General features: G+C 45.9%; 1 protein-coding gene across 1 annotated transcript in view; it reads left to right on the top strand.

Annotated features, from left to right (window-relative positions):
* Positions 1-25551, top strand: part of LOC144129294 (glutamate receptor 1-like) — a 229833-nt gene that overhangs the window by 43975 nt on the left and 160307 nt on the right. The gene's annotated exons all lie outside the window — the stretch shown is intronic.

Below are 25551 nucleotides of genomic sequence, written 5' to 3'. Positions count from 1 at the left end.
ATGATGACGACGACGACGACGACGATGATGATGATAATAATAATAATAATAATAATAATAATAATAATAATAATAATAATAATAATAATGGTGATGATGATGATGATGATGATGATGATGATGATGTTGTTGTTGTTGTTGATGATGATGATGATGATGATGATGATGATGATGATGATGATGATGATGATGATGATGATGATGATGATGATTACACCACTGGCAATGCTATGCCGGAAAAAGCGTTCCTCTAACCAAGTAAGCCTATTTTTAAAATCTGCAAAAGGTATTAGACAAAACACCCTGCAATTAGGGATTGGTTATATTCTGTGCATTTCTCTATCATCTGATTAATGATTTAAAAATGCGGTCCATTGTCGAGTAGCCTTTACAAAAGCCTGCCGGATTCTTTGGTTTATTGAAGTCTAAGGTTGTCCGGATTCTATTAGCGATTAGCTTAGCGAATACCGTCTTGGCAACGGAGAGCAGCCTGATCAATTTATAATTTTTCACGTCCTGTACTTCCTCTTCCTCAGCGTTCTTCTAAGCCTCCACTACGCTCGAGGTCATAAGGCATTGCAATTACAGGGTGTCTAGTTTTTTCTAGCGAAATCTCCCCCCCCCCCCCCCCCCCGTCTTTCAACAGATCTACGGTTACCTGAACCTCACCAGCAGCTTTTCCGCTTTACATTGCTCCTAAACCTTTCTTTACTTCCTCTTTCATTAGCAGCTGGATGTCTAATTGCTCTGAGATACCGCATCTCTTATTATCGTCCTCATTGATTCGGCTACCGATATATTTTTGTAGAACTCTTCGGCTATTTTAATTATATTATTTATGTTGGTAATGGCATTGCCTTCCTTGTATATTAGCGCATATATCCGATTTCTGCATATGCTTAATTTCCTTATAACATGCTAGACTGCCTCCACATTAAACTTCCTTATGTCGGTTACCTTGCGTTTATTTATTAGCTTTGATAGCTCTGCCGGTTCTATTCTGTCTGTGTGGTTAGAGGTTGTCACACTTTGGCGTTTCTCAAATCTTCCGTGCTCTCTGAGAGAGGTATCCTGTCTAACTATCCTACCGCCTACTTCTATCACTCTCTCCGTAATGATCGCTGTTAGATTGTTGTTCATTGCTTGAACATTAAGGTCATCGTCCTCGGTAAAAACCGAATATCCGTTCTGCTGCAAGATCCTATATTCCTCTACTTTGGTTGACTTGGTTTATGGGGGTTTAACGTCCCAAAGCGACTCAGGCTATGAGAGAAGCCGTAGTGAAGGGCTCCGGAAATTTCGACCACCTGGGGTTCTTTAACGTGCACTGACATCGCACAGCACACGGGATTCCTCTACTCTCTGTCTTGCCGGTAACTCGTTTATGTGATTCTACTTTACTAGTCTCCTCTCTTTTGTTTTCAAGTCTAGGCTAATTCGAGACCTTGCCATCCCATGCTAACTGCAGCGTTTCGCTCCGAGCACCTCCACATGACATTATAGGATGGAATGACCGATGACATTATAGATGACCGATGACATTATATGATGCAACTGGTCATCTGCATGTTGGGCACATTGCGTATTGTGCCCAAGTAAATTTCCACCTCTTACCTTCAGCATGCACTATCGTCAACTCGCGTTTCACGCAGACTGATCATTTTTCTTTCCATCGTTCTGTGCTGTGTCCTCAGGTTAATTTCGGGCAATTTGGTAAGAGTCAACGCTTTAGCCTCAATGATGAGCAAGGGCAGAAAGAATCTCTTACGAATTCTCTTTTTCAAGCCCCGTGTCACACTCGTGACTTGCCGACGGCATTTCAGAACACGACGAAGAATTAGACTTGCGCCGAAAATTAAAAAAAAAAACACAGCCATCTTACGTGTTCTTGCATTCTCCTTAGGAATTTTCCGCAGAAATGTGATGTTTCAATTATTCAGTTTTTTTATATTTGCAATATCAAACAATTTTTAACCTAAGTTAATGTACGAAAAGGGGCTAAGGATGCGACAAGAAGTTAAAAGCCTGCTTGACGCAAAAAATCAATCATTAACAACTATAATGAAGAATTCGTGCGTTGTAGTAGCGCAATTCACAGGTGATACTTAGTTGGACTAAAGAGAGGTAGAAGGATTGGAAGATAATAACTTAATATTAACCGTCCTGAAAGAACAGGAGAAGTCGCCTTTACAGCGGTCGCAGTCTGGTTTCAGTATTCGAACATGCCTCTTGTATCCTCGCTAGAAACCGCGTGCGCCTGTATACGCAATGATCGTCGAGACACACTCTTTTGCGCATGCTATCGTCCTCCGAATGCTCCGTCGTCGATTTGCAGAGGCCTTCTCGGTGTGTTCAACCGAAGTTCGGTTACATTTGTTTCTTTGCCAATTTTTCTAATTGGCGATTTCAACCCGCCAAACTAAACTCGTCTGGCGCATTGCCATCCCCTCTGGATTAGTCATCCGATACTAATGGCTCCACAGAATTGCGTTCAGAATTCAACTTCTCTCTGCTAATTACTCGGCAAACCCATACCACACCTACTTGCTCTAATATGTTTGATCTTGTTGTATCTTTCCTGGCCTAGTTCATTCACTGACATTACAGCCCGGTGTTAGTAGCCACACCTTCATTCAATTTGCGCTCAAAAGCACGAACTCGCCAGCTCGACCTAATCATAAATATATCAGAGATTACTCGAAAGCAGATCTTTGCTCGATAAATTCAGGACTGCAAACGTTTTTAGGTGTGTACAGTCGCGAGTAAAACACATTAGTTGTAGTGGCGTGTCACCAGAACTGCAGATAGCAACGTTCGGCGCTGAGGTTAAGAACACGCTTATAAAAAAAAATTCCAGGTGTGTTCTCAAAGCACGGGCTCCACGCCAGCAGCGTGTTGTGATCTTCGCCGCTCCGGGGAAGTAATTGTGCTAATCTTTTTAATTCGCGAACGCACATGCCAAAACTTCACTAATCGTACCGTGGAAGCAAACTGGAGCCTCTTTAAAGAAAAGGTTCATCAACTTGCGAAAAAATACATATCTGTACGCGTCATATCATGCAAGCATCGTTCTCCATAGTACAAGATGTCCTCAAAACTCCTTGTAATTAAAAAAAAGTTTCTCGAACAGCCAAAATGAGCGGCTGTTCCGATCGCTGTGACTTATCATGACATAGCCTTAGGTTATCGAAAAGCATTGAAAGGCGCCAAGCAACATCTTTCCAATAGCATGCTTCTGTCACTGTTTACTGATAACGCTAAAATGTTTTGGAACCTCACTGCTGGCCCCAAGCGCAAAACAATAGCTCTAAAAAATAGTCATTTCTTCATCAAAGTGTCCTCAGCTGTTCAATGATGTCTTCTCTAAAGCTTTTTTCAGCAATGATCTGTTTCCCTCCCTCAGTGTCAATTGGTGCAGAATCCATTAATGTACCCAATTGTGAGTGCCTCTCTCCATGTACAAAAACTAATTAATATTCGAAAGGCTTCTTCGTCTTCAGGAATAGACGACATCAACTCTCAGTTTTTAAAGAATCCAAGTGTTTCTTCTTCCATTTATTTATGTGCACTGTTTTCACAACGGCTTGATTCAGGCACATTTGCCCGGAGACTGAAAGGTGGGAAGCGTGGTACCAATAGCCAAGTATGGTGATGGTAAATCAGCTCTTAATTAGAGACCCATATTGTTAACGAGTGTCCGATGTAAAGTGCTTGAGGATGTCATATAATTTATTTGGTTAAACTGCTTGAAAATCATTCGTTTTCTTCCCTCATCAGCATGGATAATTTTCGTGTGAGACACAACTAACTTCTTCAGCTTATGAATTGTTTGACCCATTACACAAGACTTTTTATTGACTGCGTATTCTTAAATGTTCACAAACCGTTCCATGTTGTTAATTGCCAACTACTTTGTTTAATCCTTAGCAACCAGAACATTGACGTCCGAATTACGTAATTCGGAGGTCGTGGGTTTGGTTCCCACCGGCGGCATATAGTTGTTTTTTCTTCTGCCATTCTTATTAATTATATTAAAGCAATAAAATAATTTCACTGCTTTATTTATCGCGAGATCGTCTTTTTCTGCTTATCCGCCTTGAGTGGTGGGGGAGAATCCTTGCACTCTGTAAAGCCCAATAAAGAAAATGACTGCCGCCTCAACGCAAGAAACACGAGCCAGAGTCAGACACTTAACTGCATCGTGTTACGCTACTTCCTTGCGTCATCTCTACAATTAACACGAATTCGCGTTTCCTTTTTTGGCACGTACGCTAGAAGCGTTGCAACGAACCACACTGCCACCCCTCAAACGAAAATAAATTATTTCCGCACTTTCACGCATTTAGAGCTAAAGCTCTACTTCACGATCACAGCTGCAAAATCTGATTCATCACTGAAGCCTTTACCTTGACCTTGGATAAATAAGAAATATTGCCCGACTGAGATTCGAGCATGCGGGGGCGCGAACAGGTCACCTTTGCTGCCCACTGCATGAAGGCACTACGCTATCGCCGCAGTCGATCCTTTCTCGTGTTAAACTGCAACACACTCTCGCACTGTGCATTGCACATCGTCGTCTTCATCAACTTCCACCTGTGGCGCAAAGATATCAAATCAGCTTAACCTCGACCTGAGTCTAATATCGTCGCCAGACGTGCCCACAGCCCAGCAAAGAAAAACCATGAGTCAGTTATCAGGCCAAAAACATATCCTTCCACACGTTTATTCTGTTTGACTAGGTTAAAACCTTATCATTTTTTTCTTTGTTGTTGTTTTCGTGTACCGTGAAGCAGTATGTTATTACCGTCCCTGCTCCGCTGTGCCAGGTCAAAAATAAAACGGCATCTGGAGTGGGGCCAGCCGCCTCGTTCTTTGTATTAAGGCAGGGACATGAGCCACTGGTTTACTGCTACAAAACTCGAGTGGTACGTGACTTCTAAAGCAGGCATTCGAACCTTTTCTCTGAAGCCAGAACAAAAAAAAACACATATGACTAATGTACATTACATTATTACATTAATAACATATTTACTCCCCGGCCCAGTTTTGTGTTCTGTGCTGTAGCGTCTCTTAAAAAAGAGGCATCACGTTGCCAGAATCAAATCACAAGCGTGAATCTTTATGCTGCAATAGCAAGCAGCAGTGTGGGCCACGGTTGCCGATCAAAGCACGCAAACAAAAGACGCTGTAAATAAGATATGGAACGCCACTAAGAGAAACACGAGAGCTCTGTTGCTGCGAATGAGAATGCCGCTGTGCTCCTAGCTTTTAACAAGCACTGCCTAGAAAGAGAGAAATGAGGAAAGCTTCTGTTGCTTACCACGCCATGGTTTTGGAGCTTGCTCTTTCCACACTTTTTCCAGCTTTCGCCGCATCCGGGCGAAAAGAAAGAACCCACTTTGTTCCCGTTCCCTTGCTTCCCTTTAAAATGAGAAGCAACTCGCTTTTCGGCGTCCGAATTTCGTTTGAACTTTTCTCTTGTGTTTTTTCTGTTGTCTCTTTTGTCTTTGCGCGTTCCTGGACGGCAGCTCTACTGCAGCGACTGTTGCAACACCAATCATGACTACTCATTGGTGATCATGGCACTGGGAAATTATGTTCATAATTGGGTACGTGCGGCGCCTTGCACACGCGCGCTAGTGTCCCTATGTGCGCACGTGTTAGAGACACATGAAAAACGAAGACAAAACGATTAAACCCACACCTCCAATCGAAATTAAGCATTAAAGGCGCCATGTTGCCTGTCAGCTTTTTTGTGGCATTCATTATTTCTTTTATTTCTTTAATGCACTGTCTGCAGCTGCTTATCTACTCGATAAGTCGGGACAGGTTTCTGCCATTTGTCACTGGATGTTCCTCCAACATTAACCAGGCATGTTCTCTTAGCGATGTTTAAACCGAAAGACACAGAGCCACAAACTCTGCTTCCGCGGAGCTGTGCTTCTACAGTTACGCGCGCAGAGAACTCATATAGTGCAGGGTAAAAGCACTTGGCGCGTATGGTACAACCTTTCTCTACTGCGATGTTTTGCCACCTGGGTAGACTGTAGTTTGCTGGCTCTTGAAATCCAAAATTTGACGACCCTCACGTAGGTGTTTTGATTTATTCCGACGCTTTCAATCACGGGCTCACTACACCCAGTGCCCGAGGTATGCCATGCAAGAGCTTCACCGAAGCATACCGCTTAAAACAGACCAGGACTCGTTGTGACAACCTACCTACTGCCGCTTCTGTTGCGCACACACTCCCGCCTTGTGCGAAGTGCGCCGAAAGAGAGAGTGTACGAAGGGTTGCTTCCACCACAGTGTTCGGCGGTTGCAGAAAGAAAAAAAGCCGCAAATGTTCCACCCCCGAGGGGGCAGACCACCGTGCACAATGGAGCGCACGCGTGGGACGATCATTCAGTGACAAAGACAATCGGCGGCGTCTCCGCAGCCGCGGGTACAATGTCGCCGCTGCTCGTTCATCATCGGTCTGCCAGCTGCCACCGCTGGCTGGTCGACCACGCACACAGGCAGCCCTAATCGGCCCACATGACGCCGACGGAGCCGCTGTTGCACTGGGCGAGAACGGAGGACCTACACTTGCTCCATGGAAGCCAATCCCCCCGGCTAAGCAATAGCAAAATCATGGCCGCACACGACACGCGGTGATTTTGTTTGCTTTGAGCGCGCAGGTCCCAGACTGAGGAGTGAAGGAAGCGAAGTCTGACAGCGGCTGCTGGCTTAGAGACTCCGTGTTGGGTCCTGTGTGGAGCGTGTACCTTTATATTGCTTTACATGCGCTCGATCAAGACAGCTGACAGCATCACGTGAAAAGAGAGAGAGAGAGAAAGACGGAAAGGTAGGGAGGTTAACTAGGCAGCGCCCGGTATGCTATTCTACACGTGGGAAGGGTAACGGAGGGAGAGATAGAAAGGGTAGAGAACGAAGAGAGATGATCACTTTTCCACATGTCCGTTGGCCGTTACTTGCAGGGCACACAGGGCACACACTGATAGTTCACACACTGATAGTTCACGTGAAGCGGTCTGCGTTCTTTACGCGATAAGCGTATACAGCGCGTTCGGTCGGAAAGCCGTCGGCGTCGTGGTAGTAGTAGTTGTAGTTGTCGGCACCGCGCGTCGGAAATATTCGGGGGCTGCGTAAAAATCAGAGGGTACGCACACTCAATGAATAAAAGAATCGTTTGATTCAGCTGACTGCTCGCGCCACTTAGACGAGCTTTCACACAAAATTCGCTAAAGAAAATTAACGGCTGCTTCGGGATTCGAGCACCAAGCAGATCATGACCTTATGTGACACTGGCCTTGACTACTGGCCCTGAGTGTTATTACCTTTTCTAAAGCACTCATATGCATGAAACTCCAAATTTCACAACATGTTTCACAATGAAAGCTTTGCCCTTCACACTCATGCCTTGCTGTCGCGAGGAGTCCGACGGAGAAGAGGTCGGGTGGAGGCATGTGCGCACTCGTTCCGTGCTGTGACCACGTATCTATATTGCAGGTGTTTGGTGCATCTTGGGTTGCAGGCTGCAAGAATTCTGGCTGTCTGGGGGGGGGGGGGGGGGACTGTTCTTCCTGTGGTGTCATTTCTCCTCGCTGGTTACGTATCCGAAAGTATGCAGAGGGAGCGGTCTTCTGCGGCCGCTGCTGCAATGGCTAGTTCCTCAGCGATGGTTACAGTGCTATCCGTCATCAATATCGCGTTTGTTGTCTTTAGCTCCTCGTTCTCGACTGCGATGGTGATAGGATAGGATAGGATAGGACAGGATAAGATAAGATAAGTTAAGATAAGATAAGCTAGGATAACTTTATTGAGCTCTAGCGCAAGTGCTTTTATGCGGTTCACATGAGTCCATCTCCGCAACGGTCGGTTGTCCCTCTTCCAGGGCTCCGCTGGATGCTGCCGTCAGCATCGATAGTGGTAATTTTTCTACCTGGTCCCTCTGCGTCGGCATGCTATACGCCCGCCCTCTTGTGGCATTTCATCTGTATTGATTTGGCTACGGCCGTGCATCTCTCTTCATGGAAGTTTGGATCTATGATTTTTGGGATGACCAGGGCTGTGATTTGTGTTCTCCATTGCTTGGGCCTCTCCACCCTCTCTTCCCTCTAGCATAGTTCTTCGATCCTGAGGTCAAGTGGAACTTGAATTCGCCGGAAGGCTGTCCATCTGGTAGGAGGCAGGTGGAGAGGAGGAAGTCCCCCTCTCGGCACAACTTGTAGGGAAGAAGAGGGAAAGGCTGAACTGAGAATGATTCAGCAAAAATTAAAATCATTAAAAAGAAAATGACTCCCATAACAGCACGCATATGTGCAAAATAGACAGCCTGTGCAAAAATGAGGCTGGCAGGAGCTTCAATAGAGTAAATTGCTGGGCTTGTTGGTTCATAATGCGCAATGATGGAACCAGCGAAATAAACGCAGGACATGAGGAAGTAGGCACACACACAACGCTGGACTTACAACTTATTTATTGCGAGGAATTCTAATTCAAATTCAAATTTCGAGGAATTCCTCGCAATAAATCAGCTATAAGTCCTGTGTTGTTGTGTGTGCGCCTACTTCCTTTTGTCCTGCGTCCATTTCGCTGGTTCCACCATTGCGGGAGCTTTGCTTTCCCGCATTAGTAGGGAAGAGCAAGAGTGTTTTTTGGTTAAATGTTATGGGCCAAAGCCAGGCAATACAGAAAAAAACTGCTGCGCACTGCTGCGCTGGTAGTGGTATGAGGTCTCGCAGTTCTCTATCGGTGGGACACATTTTGCGCAGTTACCACAGCTGTAGTTACCGCATAACTGCAAGTATGACGAAATTGGAACAGGAAAAGAAATCTATTAAGGAAAATCCGAATTCTTCGGACAACAGCAGGCCTTCGTGCAGTACAGTAGACAACATCCCGAAGAACTATCTGCGGGAAAAAAAAACGAGCCTTGCGGGATCCATTCCTTCTCCGCAATCGCTTCTTCGCATTGCGACAAGCATCACGAATAGCAGTGGAATAAGAGAATCAGAATAGAATCGGAATTGGAAGAGAATCAGAATCGATTGATGACTGAAAAATAATGAACTCAGAATTCAAATCGAATCAGAATTGAATATAATCAGAACTGGAATTTTGCCAGCGTGGTGGCTCAGTGATTATGGCGCTCGACTGCTGGTCCGAAAGGCTCGGATTCCATGCCGGCCACGGCAGTCGCATTTCGATGGAGGCAAAATGCTAGAGGCCCATGTACTGTGCGATGTCAGTGCAAGTTGAAGAACCCCATGCAGTTCAAACTTCCGGAGCCCTTCACTACGGCGTTCCTCATAGCCTTAGTAGCTTCGGGACGTTAGGCCCATAAACCAAACGATTGGCGAGTAAAAAAAAATGTCAGTCGATTTGGGTAACTAGGTCCAGTGTGTATATATACGCTAACATGATGTGTTAAGGTGCTGCGCTGCTCTGCTAGGTTAAGGTGGTTGTTGGTGTGTGTGTTCTTTCATGCAAAAGTGAAAGGAGGGCATGCAAACTCTGCCATTGCACGTGGCTTGTGCCACTGTGCCACTGCTCACCTGCCCACCGGCAAACCATTGGCAAAGCTACCCGGTGGGCACGTGCCCACCGGGTAGCTTTGCCCCAGGTTCTCGCCCCAGGGTCTCGCGTGGTTGCCACCGGCTACACCTTGGTAATTAAGCCACCCAGTGGGTAGGTGAGCAGTGGCGCAATGGCACAAGGCAGGTGCTGTGGCAGGTGTTGCCATCGGTGGGACTTGGTGTGCTTCGATTGGGTTGCGACCCAGGTTTCTCTTCGCGAGCAGCCTCTCCCGATTAAATGGGCGGCCGCCTGACACGGTGGGCAGGCAGCCTACCACCCGGTGGGCATGTGAGCAGCTTGCCACAAAACCGGCTTCACACAAAGAGACCAACACCAAATACCCAAATGCGAGTGCTATAAGTGGGAGCGCACTAAAAAATGCTATCGCATTTTCTCCGCATAAATCCAACTGATCGCCCCTAATTTTTTTTCCATGCTCCTGCTGTCGGAATGCCTCCCCTCTTCGTTTTTTTTTCTCACGTTTGGTTTGCCTCGTTGCCATCGCTTTTGATGTCCGACGCTCGCTGGCCATGGTTTGTATCGTATGCAGCTTCAGTTTGTCTGCAGTCATCAATCCTTTGTAAAAACGCTGCGTATTTTCAAGGGAAGCTCTTTCACGGTGATATATATGGACATCAGTACATTCGGCGCAACTTGTAAAGCTCCTCTCTTGCGGCTGCCTCCCTATCGAGAAGCAGTGCTTTTCCTGCTTCCTTCTCTTAGTCCCGTTGTGCTTTCGATCGCCTTCTTTAAAGGATCGCGCAGCATGCCTTTAAAATATAGTTCCTGACTAGTTGTTTTTCTTTAGTCGTACCCGCGTCTTTTGCAATAGGCTGCGCCCTGGACGGAAAAAATTGTAGGGATTCAACGTAGTCAAACCGAGTAGACGCGCAAAAGCACGTGTTTAGTCTTCAATTGGAGGGGACATTCAAACTCCGCCTTAAGGGTATGACGTGATAGCCACAGTGGATTAATGCCCATATATGCAGAATTAGTTATTCTCTACTCAACATTCATAGATGGCGACAAGCTCTCATACTAATGCCAGCGCAGTGGCGCAGGAGTTAAGAGATGCGCTACTGCACTGGCAGCTGACCGTTTCTATCACAGCCATTAGTGGGGGTTTTGATACCCATGTTGCTACCCACCTCCCCCCCCCCCCCCCCTTTATAAGCCTCCAAATCAAATTCGAAGATGCATTGGTAAGGTGATCAACATAAAAGTGAAATGAACAACCAGTACTGCTTAGCCCGAATTTCTCGCATACATTGTTTGATCGTCTGCTCATTTTTTTTCATTAAGCTGTTTCTTTAATATAACTGGGTTTCGATATCCTCACGTGAGGCTCCCATTTAGTTTTGCATTCTGCATGCACTGCTTTCAGTGGAAGTTAAATTCAAAGCCGTCACTGTGTTCCAAGCGCCATGAAGAGTTCAGGCTTTTTGATATCGTGATTGCTTATCGACCAAACGCTTATTCCCTCTTCTCTTTGCTTACAGCATTTACGTAGCTGGTAATTTCAGTTTACACTTACAGCAATTTTTTTTTCTTCAAAAAGGCCTAACATTAAAGGAGGAGAAGGAGGAAGAAGAGGAAAGGCAGGGGGGCTATCCGGAAGAATAATCGGTTTGCTACCCTACCCTTTCTAGGTCGCGATTACTACAGTCGTCCCGACAAGCATTCTGGCCTGTAACCCCGAATCTATTCACTCGGCTCAGAGGGCGAAAAGCGATTCTATAAAGACTACATATATCCATTCAGAGATGGCGCTTTGTCGCTCATCTATAAGCCATTATATGGAGATTAGGAAAGCTCTGGAAATGACGATCTGTTTCACAATCTCCACGCACGAATACCTTCGACGTCTCCCCGGCTCATTGCGCCAGGGTTCATTAACGAACCTTCGAATGCGCAATCAGTCTGCGGCGCCCGCGCATAGATCTCACACCCGCTTGCATCACGACGCACAGAAGGAAAAACGCCGGTTACAATCACCAGAGTCACTCAGACTTAGCTCATGGTAATGACCCATTCACTCTTGTGTGGAAGCCTTCAGTCTTAATCGTTCCCTGTTGAATGCCAGAGCTCACATTGCTAGTTGGAGTGCGTTACGAGTGATTACTGAACTTTGTTCGCGAATAAAATAGAAACGTTGATGGGATCAAGACTGAGAAGGATCCAACTGTTTGTCACATAGGAAAGTGATCTTGGAGCAGATCTTTTCTGGCCACTCACCTATGGACCAACAACGACGCAGATGACGAACGTAATTGAGAAAACTTATTTTCTTGTCTTATGAGCTTGTTTCTGGGGTTAGCTGTTTGGTAACGGCGTCAGTTCAAAAGCGCGCTGCACAACCCTTAAACCGACTTCAACCGCGGTCTGCCGTTGAACTCCCAACGGCAGACCTGCAACTGAGCGGTCGGTCGCATTTGAATAGGCGAACTGAATATTTGACACACGATGCGACAGGTGGCTCATGATTTTGAACCTGGACAAACTCAAACCTGTCGTTCTCCCGCAAACGCACAAGAATTCGACGTTCATGCGGCATTTATGCAACGTCGCGCGTTATTTAGCAGTCATTTCCGGAGCATATTAACATCTCGTCGGCCTTACTTTCCCGTTTCCATTGACTTTCAACTGTGCACACCGCCGCACTTTTCTGTATTTTCGCTCTTTCCTTCTAATCCCTTGATACTCCTTATTTTAGTTTTCTTTAGACTTTAAAAGCCATTTCATTGTGCACTTTGTACGGCCGTGTTCGGTCCATCGAACACACTGTGGTCTACAGTACGCAAATTCCAGCATCTTTGAGATTCTTGAACTATTACTTATTTTCTCTGTGCGCGGTAATCCGAGGCATCGTCCGTTCCGGAAAAACCTGCGATCGCCGCAAAAACAGTGCAAGTGAGCAGCACGGCTCAACATCGGCGTGCATAGTTTGCCTGTTCCACCACAGTTTTGACTTCGTTCTTCGCGTTGTAACTGCGTTTATAAAGTGCCTTCCCTTGACCAAGCGACAGGAAATACCGTATGTTCGGGCCCATTACGCACGTCACCGTGCCACCCCCATCACGTGTAACTGATGTGGTTTCGGGTGTGCGTGGACACTGAAGCACGTTGTGGCGAGATGCGGCTGGCCTTTATCGTACTCACATAGACCTTCGCATTTTTCAGTGCCGGCAGAGAAAATAGCAACGAACCCAGCTCTTGGAAGCAACGTGGAAGCTGGAGAAACAACGGACTGAGTAGTCAGACAATCGCTCCCTGTACCGCAACCAAATCGACGGCGGCATCTTCCGTGCCCCGTCCTGCGGGTCCCGCACCACGCGCTTCTTACCGGCCGGAGGCTACAAAAACCGCCCCAGTGCAGCAGCAGCGTCCGCTCAGTCCGGGAGTCCGGCACCGTGTAACGTGGTCATAAAACTGTAAACCGAACGGGCGATACCCGCATCCCGCGGCTCCGAGTTGGGCAAGGCACGCGCCATCGGGCGCCCCCTTTCGGAGTCTACGGTGAATAATATATGACCTCGCCGCGTTAGATGCGTACTTTGGGACGCGGCTGTGCCATGGTCTGTACCAAAATGCCCACTACGGACGTGAAGGCGCGCCCTGGCGATCTTTTATTTTAAGTTATTCGTTTTATCTCACTCTCCCTAGACTGTGTTCTCCACCGCGCCGGAATCCTACGCATTCTCTCCTCCCTGCCTCCACATCTACCTCTTCGCGGCGAAACAGCAGCATCTCTACTGGTCGCTTGGGCTTCGAAAAACACCGTGATTTTACATCTTTCTTACTACGACGACCGCCCTTCTTTTTATGGGCACATTTTTCCATTCACCTTAATGCAACGACCCATTTCTTTTTTGCGTGTATTTTTTCGTTCTCGTTCGTTGTTTTCGCGCTTCTGCAGAATTTACCTTCTTCTGCAACGGCAGCTCCCTTCTACCGTCTGCTTTTCCCTTTCCCGGGAGTGCATTATGTAGCGCACGGGAGCCGATTTTGTGCCGCGTTTGTTCGGATGGCGGAGGAAATGAAAGCTACAAGCCAAAGTAGCCAAACAGTCGCCGAACAAAAAAAAACTTTAATGTTACTAACTCCGTCTGTCTTCTTTTGACAGAGCAGGAAAGACAAAAAAAAATGGCGTGCCTTCTGAGGCGAAGGCCCGACTACCGGAGAAATTACGCCTTGATCGGGATATTAAGACGTGCTCATCTCCGGAAAGTGACCAGCCTCCGCGCCTACAATCTTTTTCTTGTCTCCTTTTCTTTCTCTCTCCCTCTCTCTCTCTTTCTCTAGCTGCCTTGATAGTTATCGCCGCGGCAAACCGACCCCGTAAGGCCTTTCTCTCGTTCTCCCAAACTTCTTGTTGCTTAGTGTTTACTTTTTTGTCTGCTATTGTTATTCTGTTCCCTCCGCGGCATGGCAAATTGGCCTTCCATTCACCGCTGACGTTAAGTGGCCCTTTGAGGTCCAGCGCCTTCCTTCCCTTTAGCCACAGCTTCAAGCACCGCTGCTTGTAAGCGTGACCTTTCCAAATCGCACATTCTTTTATTATTTATGTATTGAGAGAAAAATGGCGAGACGGAACGGAGCAAGAGGCGGAGGCGCTTCTTCGGTTTCGTCAATTATTTTTTTGTGCGCATTTCTTCATCCTTTTCCCAGCACCTGGGCTGCATATAGACTTCGAGAAAAAGTAGGTAAGCGAGAAGATGTTACTCTGAAAGGGCTATAAAATTTCTATCAGTGCAAATGGATTCTTAATCCACATTTTTCCGCAGCCTGGAGTTGTGTTGTCGGCACGAGCAAGATAGATCACTTTTTCATGCTCCTAAGCGAACGCAGTTTCGGCAGCAACAGCCTGCGCCAGTTTTCTTCACCGAGTGTGCGGCACACCACGTGAAGGTCACACGTTGGACGAACGTCGATTCACTTTTGAAATCCTGCTTCCCTAGCCGGCCATTGATATGAAAGAAGCTGAAGAAGTAGCTCAGCCTCTTGCTTTCTCAACTCCTCAAAGCTTTAAAACTTTGAGTAAGGGTTTGCCGAATACGTTTCTCATATAAGGGGGAGAGGCTGCCGCAAAAAGAAATAGTGCGATAATCTCTCATTGCATTTTCGTATACCGAACATACGTTCCTGGAACAGACACATACTCGCAACAATGTCACCAGTAAAACGCCTAGACGGGATTGTTCCCTTTGACGTTTGTTGTTATAGGCTTACCTAGCTGCACGAAGAACAACGAAGGTGGCAGATATCAGGTCTCTCGAAGGGTTTCAAGCACTGAATGATCTCTTGCGAAGGCGAAGGTAACCTTGAGGATGGAAAAATGCGGCCTGTAAAACTTAACTATATACCGCTTTAAGAGAATATTATATGAATATTTCGTGCAATATTTACACGATTTTCTCTTGCGATTCATTCTTACAGCAGCTCAAGCTAGTGAAAGACGCAATTTGGCGGCATGATGATGCGAACTAAGACACCTGCACGGTAAGTCTTTCGTAAACATTTCTTGATCCCAACGGTGAGCGTGAAATCTGGAAGACTGTTTTTATTTTCTAATTTCCAATTCGCAGGCTTTTGTTTTTATATGGATTCACACACATTTTTATTTCGTAAACATATTTTTAAATTCGAATTATTTCAGGTCCAGCGTTCTTCCACGCCCCCTTCGTATTTCTCGCTCTCCGCACCCTTGCGCTGCAGTCTGCTTCCCCTTGCCTCAGACTTCAGCGTCGACCAGGAACTGCGCAACACACGCTAGCATAAGTGAAATTTCGCCTCCGAGTTTCCGCGCGGCGCAGAAAACGCGCCGTGCAGTGGAGCGAAACCGGGCGTCGGCCGCGGTCATATTCTGTTGTGCTGCGTCTGTTTTACTTGCTCACTGCAAAACCGTCCACGTGCGCTATCGACTGCCGAGCAGGCTGCAGCCGTCACGCGCAGAACTGCCGCCGCCGAGCGATCCGGGCCGTTGAAGGCGCGCAACATTCACGGCTCATTTGACATGCCTCGGAGAAAGAACTCCCTCAAAGCTCCGCTACCCCTTCTCGTGCGTCTCCTTTACGCCATCTTTTTATCCTTTTCATTTTGGCCTTTCCTCGTTGTGCCGGCCCGTTTTCTTTTCCGCGGGCCCTCATTTGTCTTTCGGCCCGGCTCGAGCCTGAGTGTATACCGTGGCAGCATTCCAATTCGAGCGCAGAGCGTTTCGCTTAACACGTGAGCGGCTGTTTCAATATCGCGACAGCTGTGTTTGCAGAACGCGTACATGATTCTACAACATCTCGCTGTTCTGTCTTGGTTCCTTTTTCTTTTTGTGAGAATTGAGGCGTTTCGCTACGCCATTCGAAGCGCAACGCTGACGAGGCTCACTGTGCGCGTGTTCGCTGTGTGTTGCCCTCAAGCCGTCTACGATACCGACCTTGATATACCCTTGTACACAATGTCAAACTCTGCAGCCAGGAGGGTTGGAAACAATGGAGCTTGTTATAAAGATTACTGACATGCTCATAAAACAATGCCGATTCCTGCCGCAAAAAAAAAATGTGCGACGGTCATTTGCACACTTTAGTTTTCATTTTTTTTTTACAATGAGGCTGAAATGTGTTAAATCGTCTTTCGCACCTGTGTATTGACTAGTATATAAACTTCCTCTTAATGCGAAAGCATAATATGGTACATAAGGCGGAAAATCCAGCGCTGTTGTCGACGACAGATATTCCGGAAACCCCCGTCACCTCATGATGTCAACGGCCGTGCCTACATAATGAGAAAAGAAAGAAATATAAAATTTCTTTTCGCTGGCCACTTCTTTAGTACACTGCGCAATCATCTTTTTTTTACACACTATTTATTACAGTGTTGCAATCTTTCATATATATGAACTATGTACAAAAAGTAAGAAAACAGTGCCAAATCAACGCACCTAAGCAACCAAGCACGAGAAAATAAGCAGTACAGAGTACATCAATAATATATCATAATACGACACGCCTGACCAACAAAAATTGGAGGCGACACTTAAGCTCCGCCCGAAGGGTATGACGTGATAGCGTTAATGAGCTGATTCCCATATGTGTAGATGGTCATTCTCTACTTTACATTCATACCCCTCCTGGTGCAGCGGTGCATCGGCTAAGCGATGCGCCACTGCCCTGCGATGGAAAATGCTCCAAGCGGAGGGCCCTGTGCGACACAGGTTGCTCTTCCCGAGCGACCAGTCATTAATTTAACTGCCACCTGCCACGGTGGGCATTTTCCTCACTCTCCGGTGGGCATGTTGCGATGACGCCGCAAGGCCACGTGATCTAGTTGGGCTACCTGCCTGCTAGGTTGCTCTCCGGGGACCACATGCCAGAGCCATGTCCGTTATTCTTCGCTCACAACACCGGCAACACCGGCCCCGGATTTTCTGGAGAACGGGGTCTTTAACACTATCGCACTGATAAACTAGAAAAAAGGCAATGAAGAGCACATCACTAAGAGCGAGTGCCACTCCGGTTCGAACTCTTTCCGGGCATATATTTCTCTGAGGTGTACACTATTCATCGCAGCACAACACACTTTCGGGCGGCGCGAACTTCCATCAACTTTCATTCGGGCTGCGCGAACAGATCACCTGACCACTTCCGCTGCGACATTTTTTTTCGACGTGGTATTTATTACAATGATGCAATATTTTATGTGTTAAGGCGGAGATCCGGGCAAGTTGGTACATGTTTAGAAGCGGTTTACACAGCGCAACACACAAGACAAGGAAGAACTGACACCACGTTTTATGACACCAATGTTTTATGTACATGAACTACGCACAAACATTAAGAAAACAATCGCAAATCAACACACGTACGCAACCAAGCACGAGAAAAGAGGTAATGCAGAGCACATAAGTAATACATCGCAATACGACACACCTGAACAACAGAAAAACTAGCAAAATGGCAATGAAGCGCACAGCACTAAGAGTGAGTACCACTCCGGTTAGAGCCCTGCCAGGGCATACAATTCCTTTAGGTGTGCACTCATCACAGCTGCACAAGACCCTGCGTGCTAAACTGTCTGCATCTCGCGCTCGGTTTGGGTATTGTCGTCTTCATCAACTTGCATTCGGCGTCGCGAACAGATCAGTTTCTCTCGCCACTGCACTGCAGCAGTACATACGTACATACCCAGTACATACCCAGCGTGCATGCTTTCGCATTCAGAGCGTATAAGCACTCTTAAGTGCCCTCCGTAATTTTGTTCAGCGTTCGCTTTGCGACACGTGCGGGTCGAGCGAGACGTCAAAGAAATGCGGCTTCTTTTCTCTATTTGTGCTGCGAATTCGATGTTGAAAGCTAAGGCAATGAAGTTTCATGCCTTGCTCTAAAATTCGCTGAATTGCAGCCAAAATTTTCTTTTCTGACCCTTTTTCCTTTCAGCAACTTGACGAAAGCAGCAGTTAGAGAAAGGTTGGTTCTTAACATTCCTTGAACTTTCGCAAAGATTCCCTTTGTGTCAAATATTGCTCCTCAAGTTCCCTGAAAAAAATAAAACGGAAAATTCCTCGAATGGGACACGACTGACCCAAGGGTCTGGAAAACTTAGGGGAATAAATCTGGCAACGGAGCTTCCACTGACAGCGCTCCAGACAAATTATCTCCAGAAAAATTTGGACTGTATACAGAGCTGGTGTATTAAGTGACACATGTCTCTTAACCCCACTAAGTGTCAGTTTGTCTCCCTCACACGTAAACACAACCCATCCCTGTTTAATTATACTTTAGACGCTGTACACCTGTCGCGAGTGAGCGAATACAAATATTGGGGGGTTTATTTTTCATGTAAACTAACCTGGAATAAACATGTCGAGTACATATCAGCAAGGGCTTGCAAAATGCTAAATTTCATCAAACGTAATTTCAGAAGAGCGAATGCCAAAATTAGAGAAATACTTTACTTTACTAAAGTAAGATCTATTTTGGAGTTCGTCTGTACAGTTTGGGACCCCCATACAAAACTTCTTTCCGACATGCTTGGAAGAATACAAAACCGTGCCGTTCGAATTGTGTGCAATAAATATAACTTCACGTCTAGCGTTACATTCGCCTGTACGGTTTGGGACCCCAATACTAAACTTCTTTCCGACATGCTTGGAAGGATACAAAACCGTGCAGTTCGCTTTCACTGCAATAATTATAACTTCACGTCTAGCGTTACATTACTTAGGGATGGGTTGGAATGGGAACTATTAAGCAGGCGCAGAAAAAAACTTTCCGGTTAGAAATGCTATACAGAATGTATTTCGGAACAGTTAGAGTAGACAGAGAAGCTTACTTTTTGCCTCCTCATTTTGTGTCTAAGAGGTGCGGTCACCAACTCATAATAAGAGAATTTGATTGTCGGACCAATGTCTTTCGTTATTAATTTTTTTCGACACACTCTCAGCGAATGGAACCGACTTCCACAGAAAATTGCTGATAGTCACAGTGAAAAATTGTTTCGGGCTTTGATGTCAGATGTGCAGCTGTTTGCGCGGTGCCCTCGTTTAAGTTCCTCGTTCATTCCTTTCAATTTTTTTTATTTTTTCTTCTTTGTTATTGTGGCGCCATTTTGTTCTTTTCTCGTCTTTTTGTTGCTTTCGTACACAACTGCTTCTTGCAAATAATATGTATTTCCCCCCTGCAATAATGCCTTCGGGCGCTGCAGGTATTTTTAAATAAATAAATAAAAGTATTTATGTTGTCTGAACTCTTATATGCTACGAATAAGACTAATACGAAACATCATAGGAGAACCTCATTTGTGTTTGCGTGTAAGCAATTTGGTAAACTCGACTCGCCGAATCAAGTAGCGAAATCTCGTAATTAATATTACGTTACTAGAACACCAAAAAACGGTATTTAAGGCTTGAATTCGTCACACCGCCGCGGTGGCTCAGTGGTTAGGGCGCTCGACTACTGATCCGGAGTTCCCGGGTTCGAACCCGACCGCGGCGGCTGCGTTTTTATGGAGGAAAAACGCTAAGGCGCCCGTGTGCTGTGCGATGTCAGTGCACGTTAAAGATCCCCAGGTGGTCGAAATAATTCCGGAGCCCTCCACTTTCACTCCCTCTCTTATCCCTTCCCCTACGGCGCGGTTCAGGTGTCCAACGATATATGAGACAGATACTGCGCCATTTCCTTTCCCTTCAAAACCAATTATTATTATTATGAATTCGTCACTAGCCCTCTCAAAAATTGGAGCGAGCACTTAAGCTCCGCTTTAATGGTATGACTTGATAGAGTTAATGGGCTAATGCCCATATAAACGGAATTGATCACTCTCGACTTCACGTTCATAGATCCCTGGGGGTCATCACATCGCTCCTTGTGTAGTGGTGCAGTGGTCAAGCGATGCGCCACTGCCCTGCGATGATAGGTGATGGCGCCGGTGGGGCCGCCACTTGTGAGATCCAAGTTGCTCTTCCAGAGCGACCACTCATTAATCGAATTGCTACCAGCCCCGCTGGTCACTTTGTTCACTGTCCGGTGGCCAGGTTGCGAGACGCCACAATGCCACGTGACCTAGATGGCCCATTTGCATTGCTTGTCCGGAGAATTTTCGATCACAATGCCTGCGCCGTCGACGACGACGACAGTTTTATTTTTATTTTTTTGCAGAGCGGGGGTTTTAACGCTAGCACGTTAAAAATAAAACGGTGCTTCAGCCCGCACCCCGTTCACCAAAGTTAACAAAATACGATTTCAACCCCACTTGCAAAGAACCTGAATCTCGGAGAAAAGCTCATTACTCTATTTGATGTCCCCGGAGAAAAGGTGTCAGTAATAAAGCGTTGAAGTATCTAACATAGCCGTTAAATGTCAACGCTTATACTTGAACCTAACCTAACAATAAATGTAATCCAGCCAAGCAATAAACGCAAACTTGTGTTGCCAAACCTACTCTAAACTGTCAAACTTGCGCACTTGTCTTTGTATTGCTATCCGTAATTGCTAACGTATCTAACCTTACCTAGCCTCACCCAAACCAAACCGACGGTAAACTGCTATGAACACAGGTGCTTAACTGTCTATTACTAACGGCTGTATTTAAAATCTCACTAATCTAAACGTACGGCAAAATCAAATATCCACTGTAAACGGTGAATCGTTGAGAGTGCATTATTAACCAGCAAGTTTAATGTCTAGCCCAATCTTAAACCTATATACCTTCGGTGAACTGTCAAACTCACTTATTAGGTATGAGCGCTGGCAAGGTGATTTTCGTCCCACGAGCGAAGGTGGTGAGCTTATGTCCGGGACAGCTTAAAATTGATGAGCTTTCGCTCGGCAGGCTTTTGCCCTGCCCCAAAAAAGCTTAGTCCTTCGCACAAATTGACAACTCCAAACTACAATTTTTTCATGCGCACACTTCTGGAGTGTAATTATCTTAAGGTACCACCGCATCATGAATGAATACAACGATCGTAGTTCCCGTTTTTACTCTTTATTTAGTTCAGTGCTCGAACTTTTGACTCCTCCAAGCTTGGACCTCGTGTCTACAGCGTGCAATAAATAAGCACAATCAACAAGGCCGCGCGTTTGTGTACTTTGATCTCAGGATCCATTTGAGTTTACTTCTGACGCATGTTGTAGAGTGCGCTCGTGGGCAGCAACGCTTGCCTCCTTACTATAGCACTGTGACGTGGTTTCGAGGTTCGTTTTTACTGTTTGTAAGCGTTGGCAACCTCTCCTTCACTTATCTATCCAGGCTCAATAATGGACCGGAGAACCTTCTCTGTTTGCTTACAGCTCTTGACTTGCGTTTCCTCGCTAAGTTATGGAGGCGAGAAAAGGCACAGAGCTTAAAGAGCATCGTGAATGGTGGAAACAGATAACGAAAAAGTCCTAATCAATTCTTCATTTAACCTGTTATCGGCGATTCGGGAGAGCCAGAGCATATAAAACAAACGAAATAGTTTGAACGCATCGGTAAGGAATAAAAAAGAAGAAATCATGAAATGAATTGCCAGATTGCGCGAATCAAGAAAGAACAGGGACAGCAGAGGTTTTAGCCGTCATTAACCGCCGCTGCGCACAGCACAAGGGGCCGGCACCATATCGTCAACAAAACGAAAACAAAGCAAACTCCCTAGAGCAATCAAGGAGCGCGAACAGGTAAGCGAAAGAAGGAAAACACCGGACTGTAGTTGACACCTACACCTACTAATGATTTTGACCTTACGACTAAACAGAACACAAACCAAGATTCGTTTCATGTAGCAAATAGGAATCAAAAGCGGTTTTGAGCAATGAGATAATGTCCACAGACGATTATGGAGAGTAAACGAAACGGCTAGAACTTGAAAGTGTGATTTGGTTACACCAACACCAATAATATCTCGCAAACCATTAAACAATATTTACGTCAAACGTTAAAAGTCGGTAATTTTCTCGCCAAAAAGAATTCTACACCTGGGGACAGGTAGCAAGTTGTTCGTTCTACCCAACTGCAGTGCGGTGATGTCGTCCCGAGCAGCTGCAGTCATTATCTCAGGTATATATCTTTCGAAAACCCGGAAATAGGAAATGTTTCCAACATAATCGATAATTTTTTCTGGCACTGACCATCAATGCCGCAGGTTGAGTGTCGTAAAAAGTTATTTTTCAGCTACTTTTACTGCTTGTGCTCATTTCTAATGATCTTAAAGACACAGTAGTGTCATTTCATTCCTCAGCTCTCCCCCCTCCCCCCCTAAAAAAATGACACTCGCTAGACACAGATTTTGAGATGACAGTCACAAACCGTAAGCTGATCCACGTGCATTTATACAAGCTATAAAGCATTTTAAAAACTTCTTCTATACTGGTAATAACGCGACCAAACACGCAAAAACAACATCTGAGCGAAAATGGGCCTTCGATTTCCCTCTGTACTTGGAAAATTTCATAATTTTGGCAATATTGGACATTTCCCAGCACACGCTCGGAATTTAAAAACGCAGCACATGATATTACCATGCTTTGGAACCAACATTTTCATGTCATTACCGCTAGAAGAGAATCGATGACAACGTACACCCACCGAGTGAGAAGAGGATTGGCGGGTCGCCCGCTTTGAGGAGGAAAGACCAGCACTTGGGGTGAAGGAAATTAGAAAGGTGTGGTTTGGAGAAGTCATGAAAGGGTCTGGCCTTAGCGAGAAGGTCGTGATTGGTACGGGACGTGGGGTACTGCATAATTCTTCAAACAACGAAGGAAGAAAAAGACATATAAATAGAAATAGAGAAAAGAAAACATACCGGAACATACCGGAAAGGGACCGAGAGCGTTATCAGCTAACCCTGCTTTTTCAAGATTTTCTCCAAGAAATGAAAAAAAAACGGGCTCCCATTTCGGTACATCCGTTTAAAACACACCTCGTTCCTAGCCTAGCAGTCGTCAAGTCAGCGCCAGCGCTACTGCTTTATCTGTCACACTTGGCAAAGTGTGCAATCCAAACCAGTGATCTACCGAATAGAACAGTACTGCTGACCCGAAAGACGCGGGTTCAATCCCGGCCGCGGCGGTCGAATTTCGATGGAGGCGAAATTCTAGATGCCCGTGTGCTGTGCGATGTCAGTGCACGCAAAAGAACCCCAGGTGGTCAAATTTCCGGACACCTTCACTACGGCGTCCCTCATAGCCTGAGTCGCTTTGGGGCGCGAAACCATAATCAACACAAACCAAGTCTTCCTTTAAGTGAGCAGATAAGCGAACCGAAATGAAGGGCTCGTTATGACTTACATACGAAGAAAGCCAACAGTCATCTAAATCAAGAAGCACAGGGGAACGTTTCGAACTTTTTAAAAGCAAATGCTTTTACTGCTTTCGTCGGAGCGATTTCGCAGTCGCCGCGCGTTTGACCTTACACGTCCTTGCTGCCCCGCTGCCATAGCAACGCATCACGTGACTCCGCCTCGTCGCCGAGCCGAGTCTTCGCCGTCGCTGCGCCGGGGCTCCACAGCCGTGGAGCGGCTGCTGCCTGACCACGTGATCTAGCCGAGCAGACGCGGCTTGGCGTCTCTAACGTTGAGTGCGTTCCGCACACCGAATAGGCAGCGCGCCCACGCTGCCACCCTGGCAGACGCCAGTTAATGGTTGATCGCGAGAGGTTGGTCACCCAATGAGCGCTGCGGCCTATTGCTACCGTGCGGCGTGTCTGCCACAACGTTGTCAGCGTTAATGCATGCAGCAAACCTCTCTCTCACCACCGCCACGTACCTCAAAGCGCGATTGAGGCGTCCACTGAACCAGAGAGTCAGTTATGCGCTCTTCCTTTCCTCAAAATCATCGGTGTTTAGAACGTGGTCAACGCCAACTCCAATGAACGCAATGAACGCCGACTGCTTTCGCTTTGTACATCCTGGATTAGCTGAGCTAATCTACAGCCCAACTTTTTTTCTTATTGCGGTGTTGATCAATGAAAACGATTGCGTAACTCAATTATCGCTGAAAAATAATTAATTAGAAAACCGAAGAAAAAAACAATCATATGCCGCCAATGGGAACCGAACCCACGACATCCTAATTTGGCGTTCGGTGCTTTACCAACAGAGCTACGGCAAAGGGTGTCGAATCTTCTCTCGGGGGTATCTGTGCCTTGCGTGCAAGCTAAACTTAGAGCTTCGGCGATCTTAGTTTGGGATCCGACCGGCGTCGGCATGTGCACGGTTGCTCTTTCTACTGCTTTCTAATCAATTACGTTTCAGTGATAACCTAGTCACACTGTTATTCTACCATTCATCAACGTATAATTAAAAACAGAGAGAGAGAAACATCTCCTTCTGCTGCTCGGTTTCGGTGACTGTTGGCTTTCTTCGCGTGTTCCTTCCTTAAATGTTGCTTCCGAATATAACAGGCTATTTTTGTGACAAAAACAGCCTGTTATCTTAACGAACACTTAAGAACTATTTACGCAGGTAGAGGTAGTCCGTGTTCATTATTACAAAGCGGAGATCAGAACCGTGCGCAGAGGCCTGTGTTATCCCTTTCAAAAGGTGGACATGAGTCTGTCGTACCTTGAAGGTAAGCTAAAGAACAAAGTGAACAAGGGCAATAGCTTAGAGGCTAGCCAAACTCACGCTGCCCGTACCCTCTTTTTCACTTTGTTTTGTGCTGTCACGAACTTCATCTTGTTGCTCTCTTTTTATCGTGAATTTCTAGTTTAGCAGTGAGCGGTGGTTGTAGCCAACAATGGTGTGGCAAGGGCGTCATTACTGTCACACGTACATTGTCACCTGCTGGCCCGGCTACTTTAAGGGCAACTCCTGAGAATTTTAGACATTCTGATTTGACGATCACATAATCTTTTTTGTCTTTTCCTCTCTAATTTTTTTATTAAAAGACTGTAGAAGTAATGAGCACAGCAATGATAAAAAAGGACAACATTCGATGCTAAAAGCGAAAATGGGTTTCGACCAACTCATGACGTCAATGAACTCAAATAAATAACGTCACAGATACTGTCACAAAACCGCTTATTTTTTGGCGAGTGCTCCTCTTTTTGTGCTATTATAAAACCGCTTATGTTCCCCTCGAACAGCTGAACTGGAGACTGCAAATTGTAACTTCAATCAATAGTTGTTTTAAATGACCAAAAACAAACTAGAAGCTTTTTCCTTCGGGAAACGAAATTGTAACTTCAATCAATAGTTGTTTTAAATGACCAAAAACAAACTAGAAGCTTTTTCCTTCGGGAAACGCGAAGCGAATATCAACGACCGTACGGCTTGTGACGTCACAGACGCAAGGTTGCCCGTGATTAAGCAGATGAAACATGATATTTCAAAATCCATTCAATCTGAAACGGAACGTCACCCACTGAGCAATTTGGCACAATGGATGAGAAGAGGAAGGAGAACCTACAGTAAAGGTGTTATTAAAAAAAAAACTGAGTTTGTCTTTTAATCATGAAAGCATGTTGTCTATGCAACGATCAATTTTCTTCGGTCTGCCCGGCTGAATC

The sequence above is a fragment of the Amblyomma americanum genome, chromosome 4 (assembly GCF_052857255.1).
Source record: "Amblyomma americanum isolate KBUSLIRL-KWMA chromosome 4, ASM5285725v1, whole genome shotgun sequence".
Classification (NCBI taxonomy): Eukaryota; Metazoa; Arthropoda; class Arachnida; order Ixodida; family Ixodidae; genus Amblyomma; species Amblyomma americanum.
Note: the sequence above shows the minus strand (reverse complement) of the source record. Positions and strands in the feature narration are given on the sequence as shown.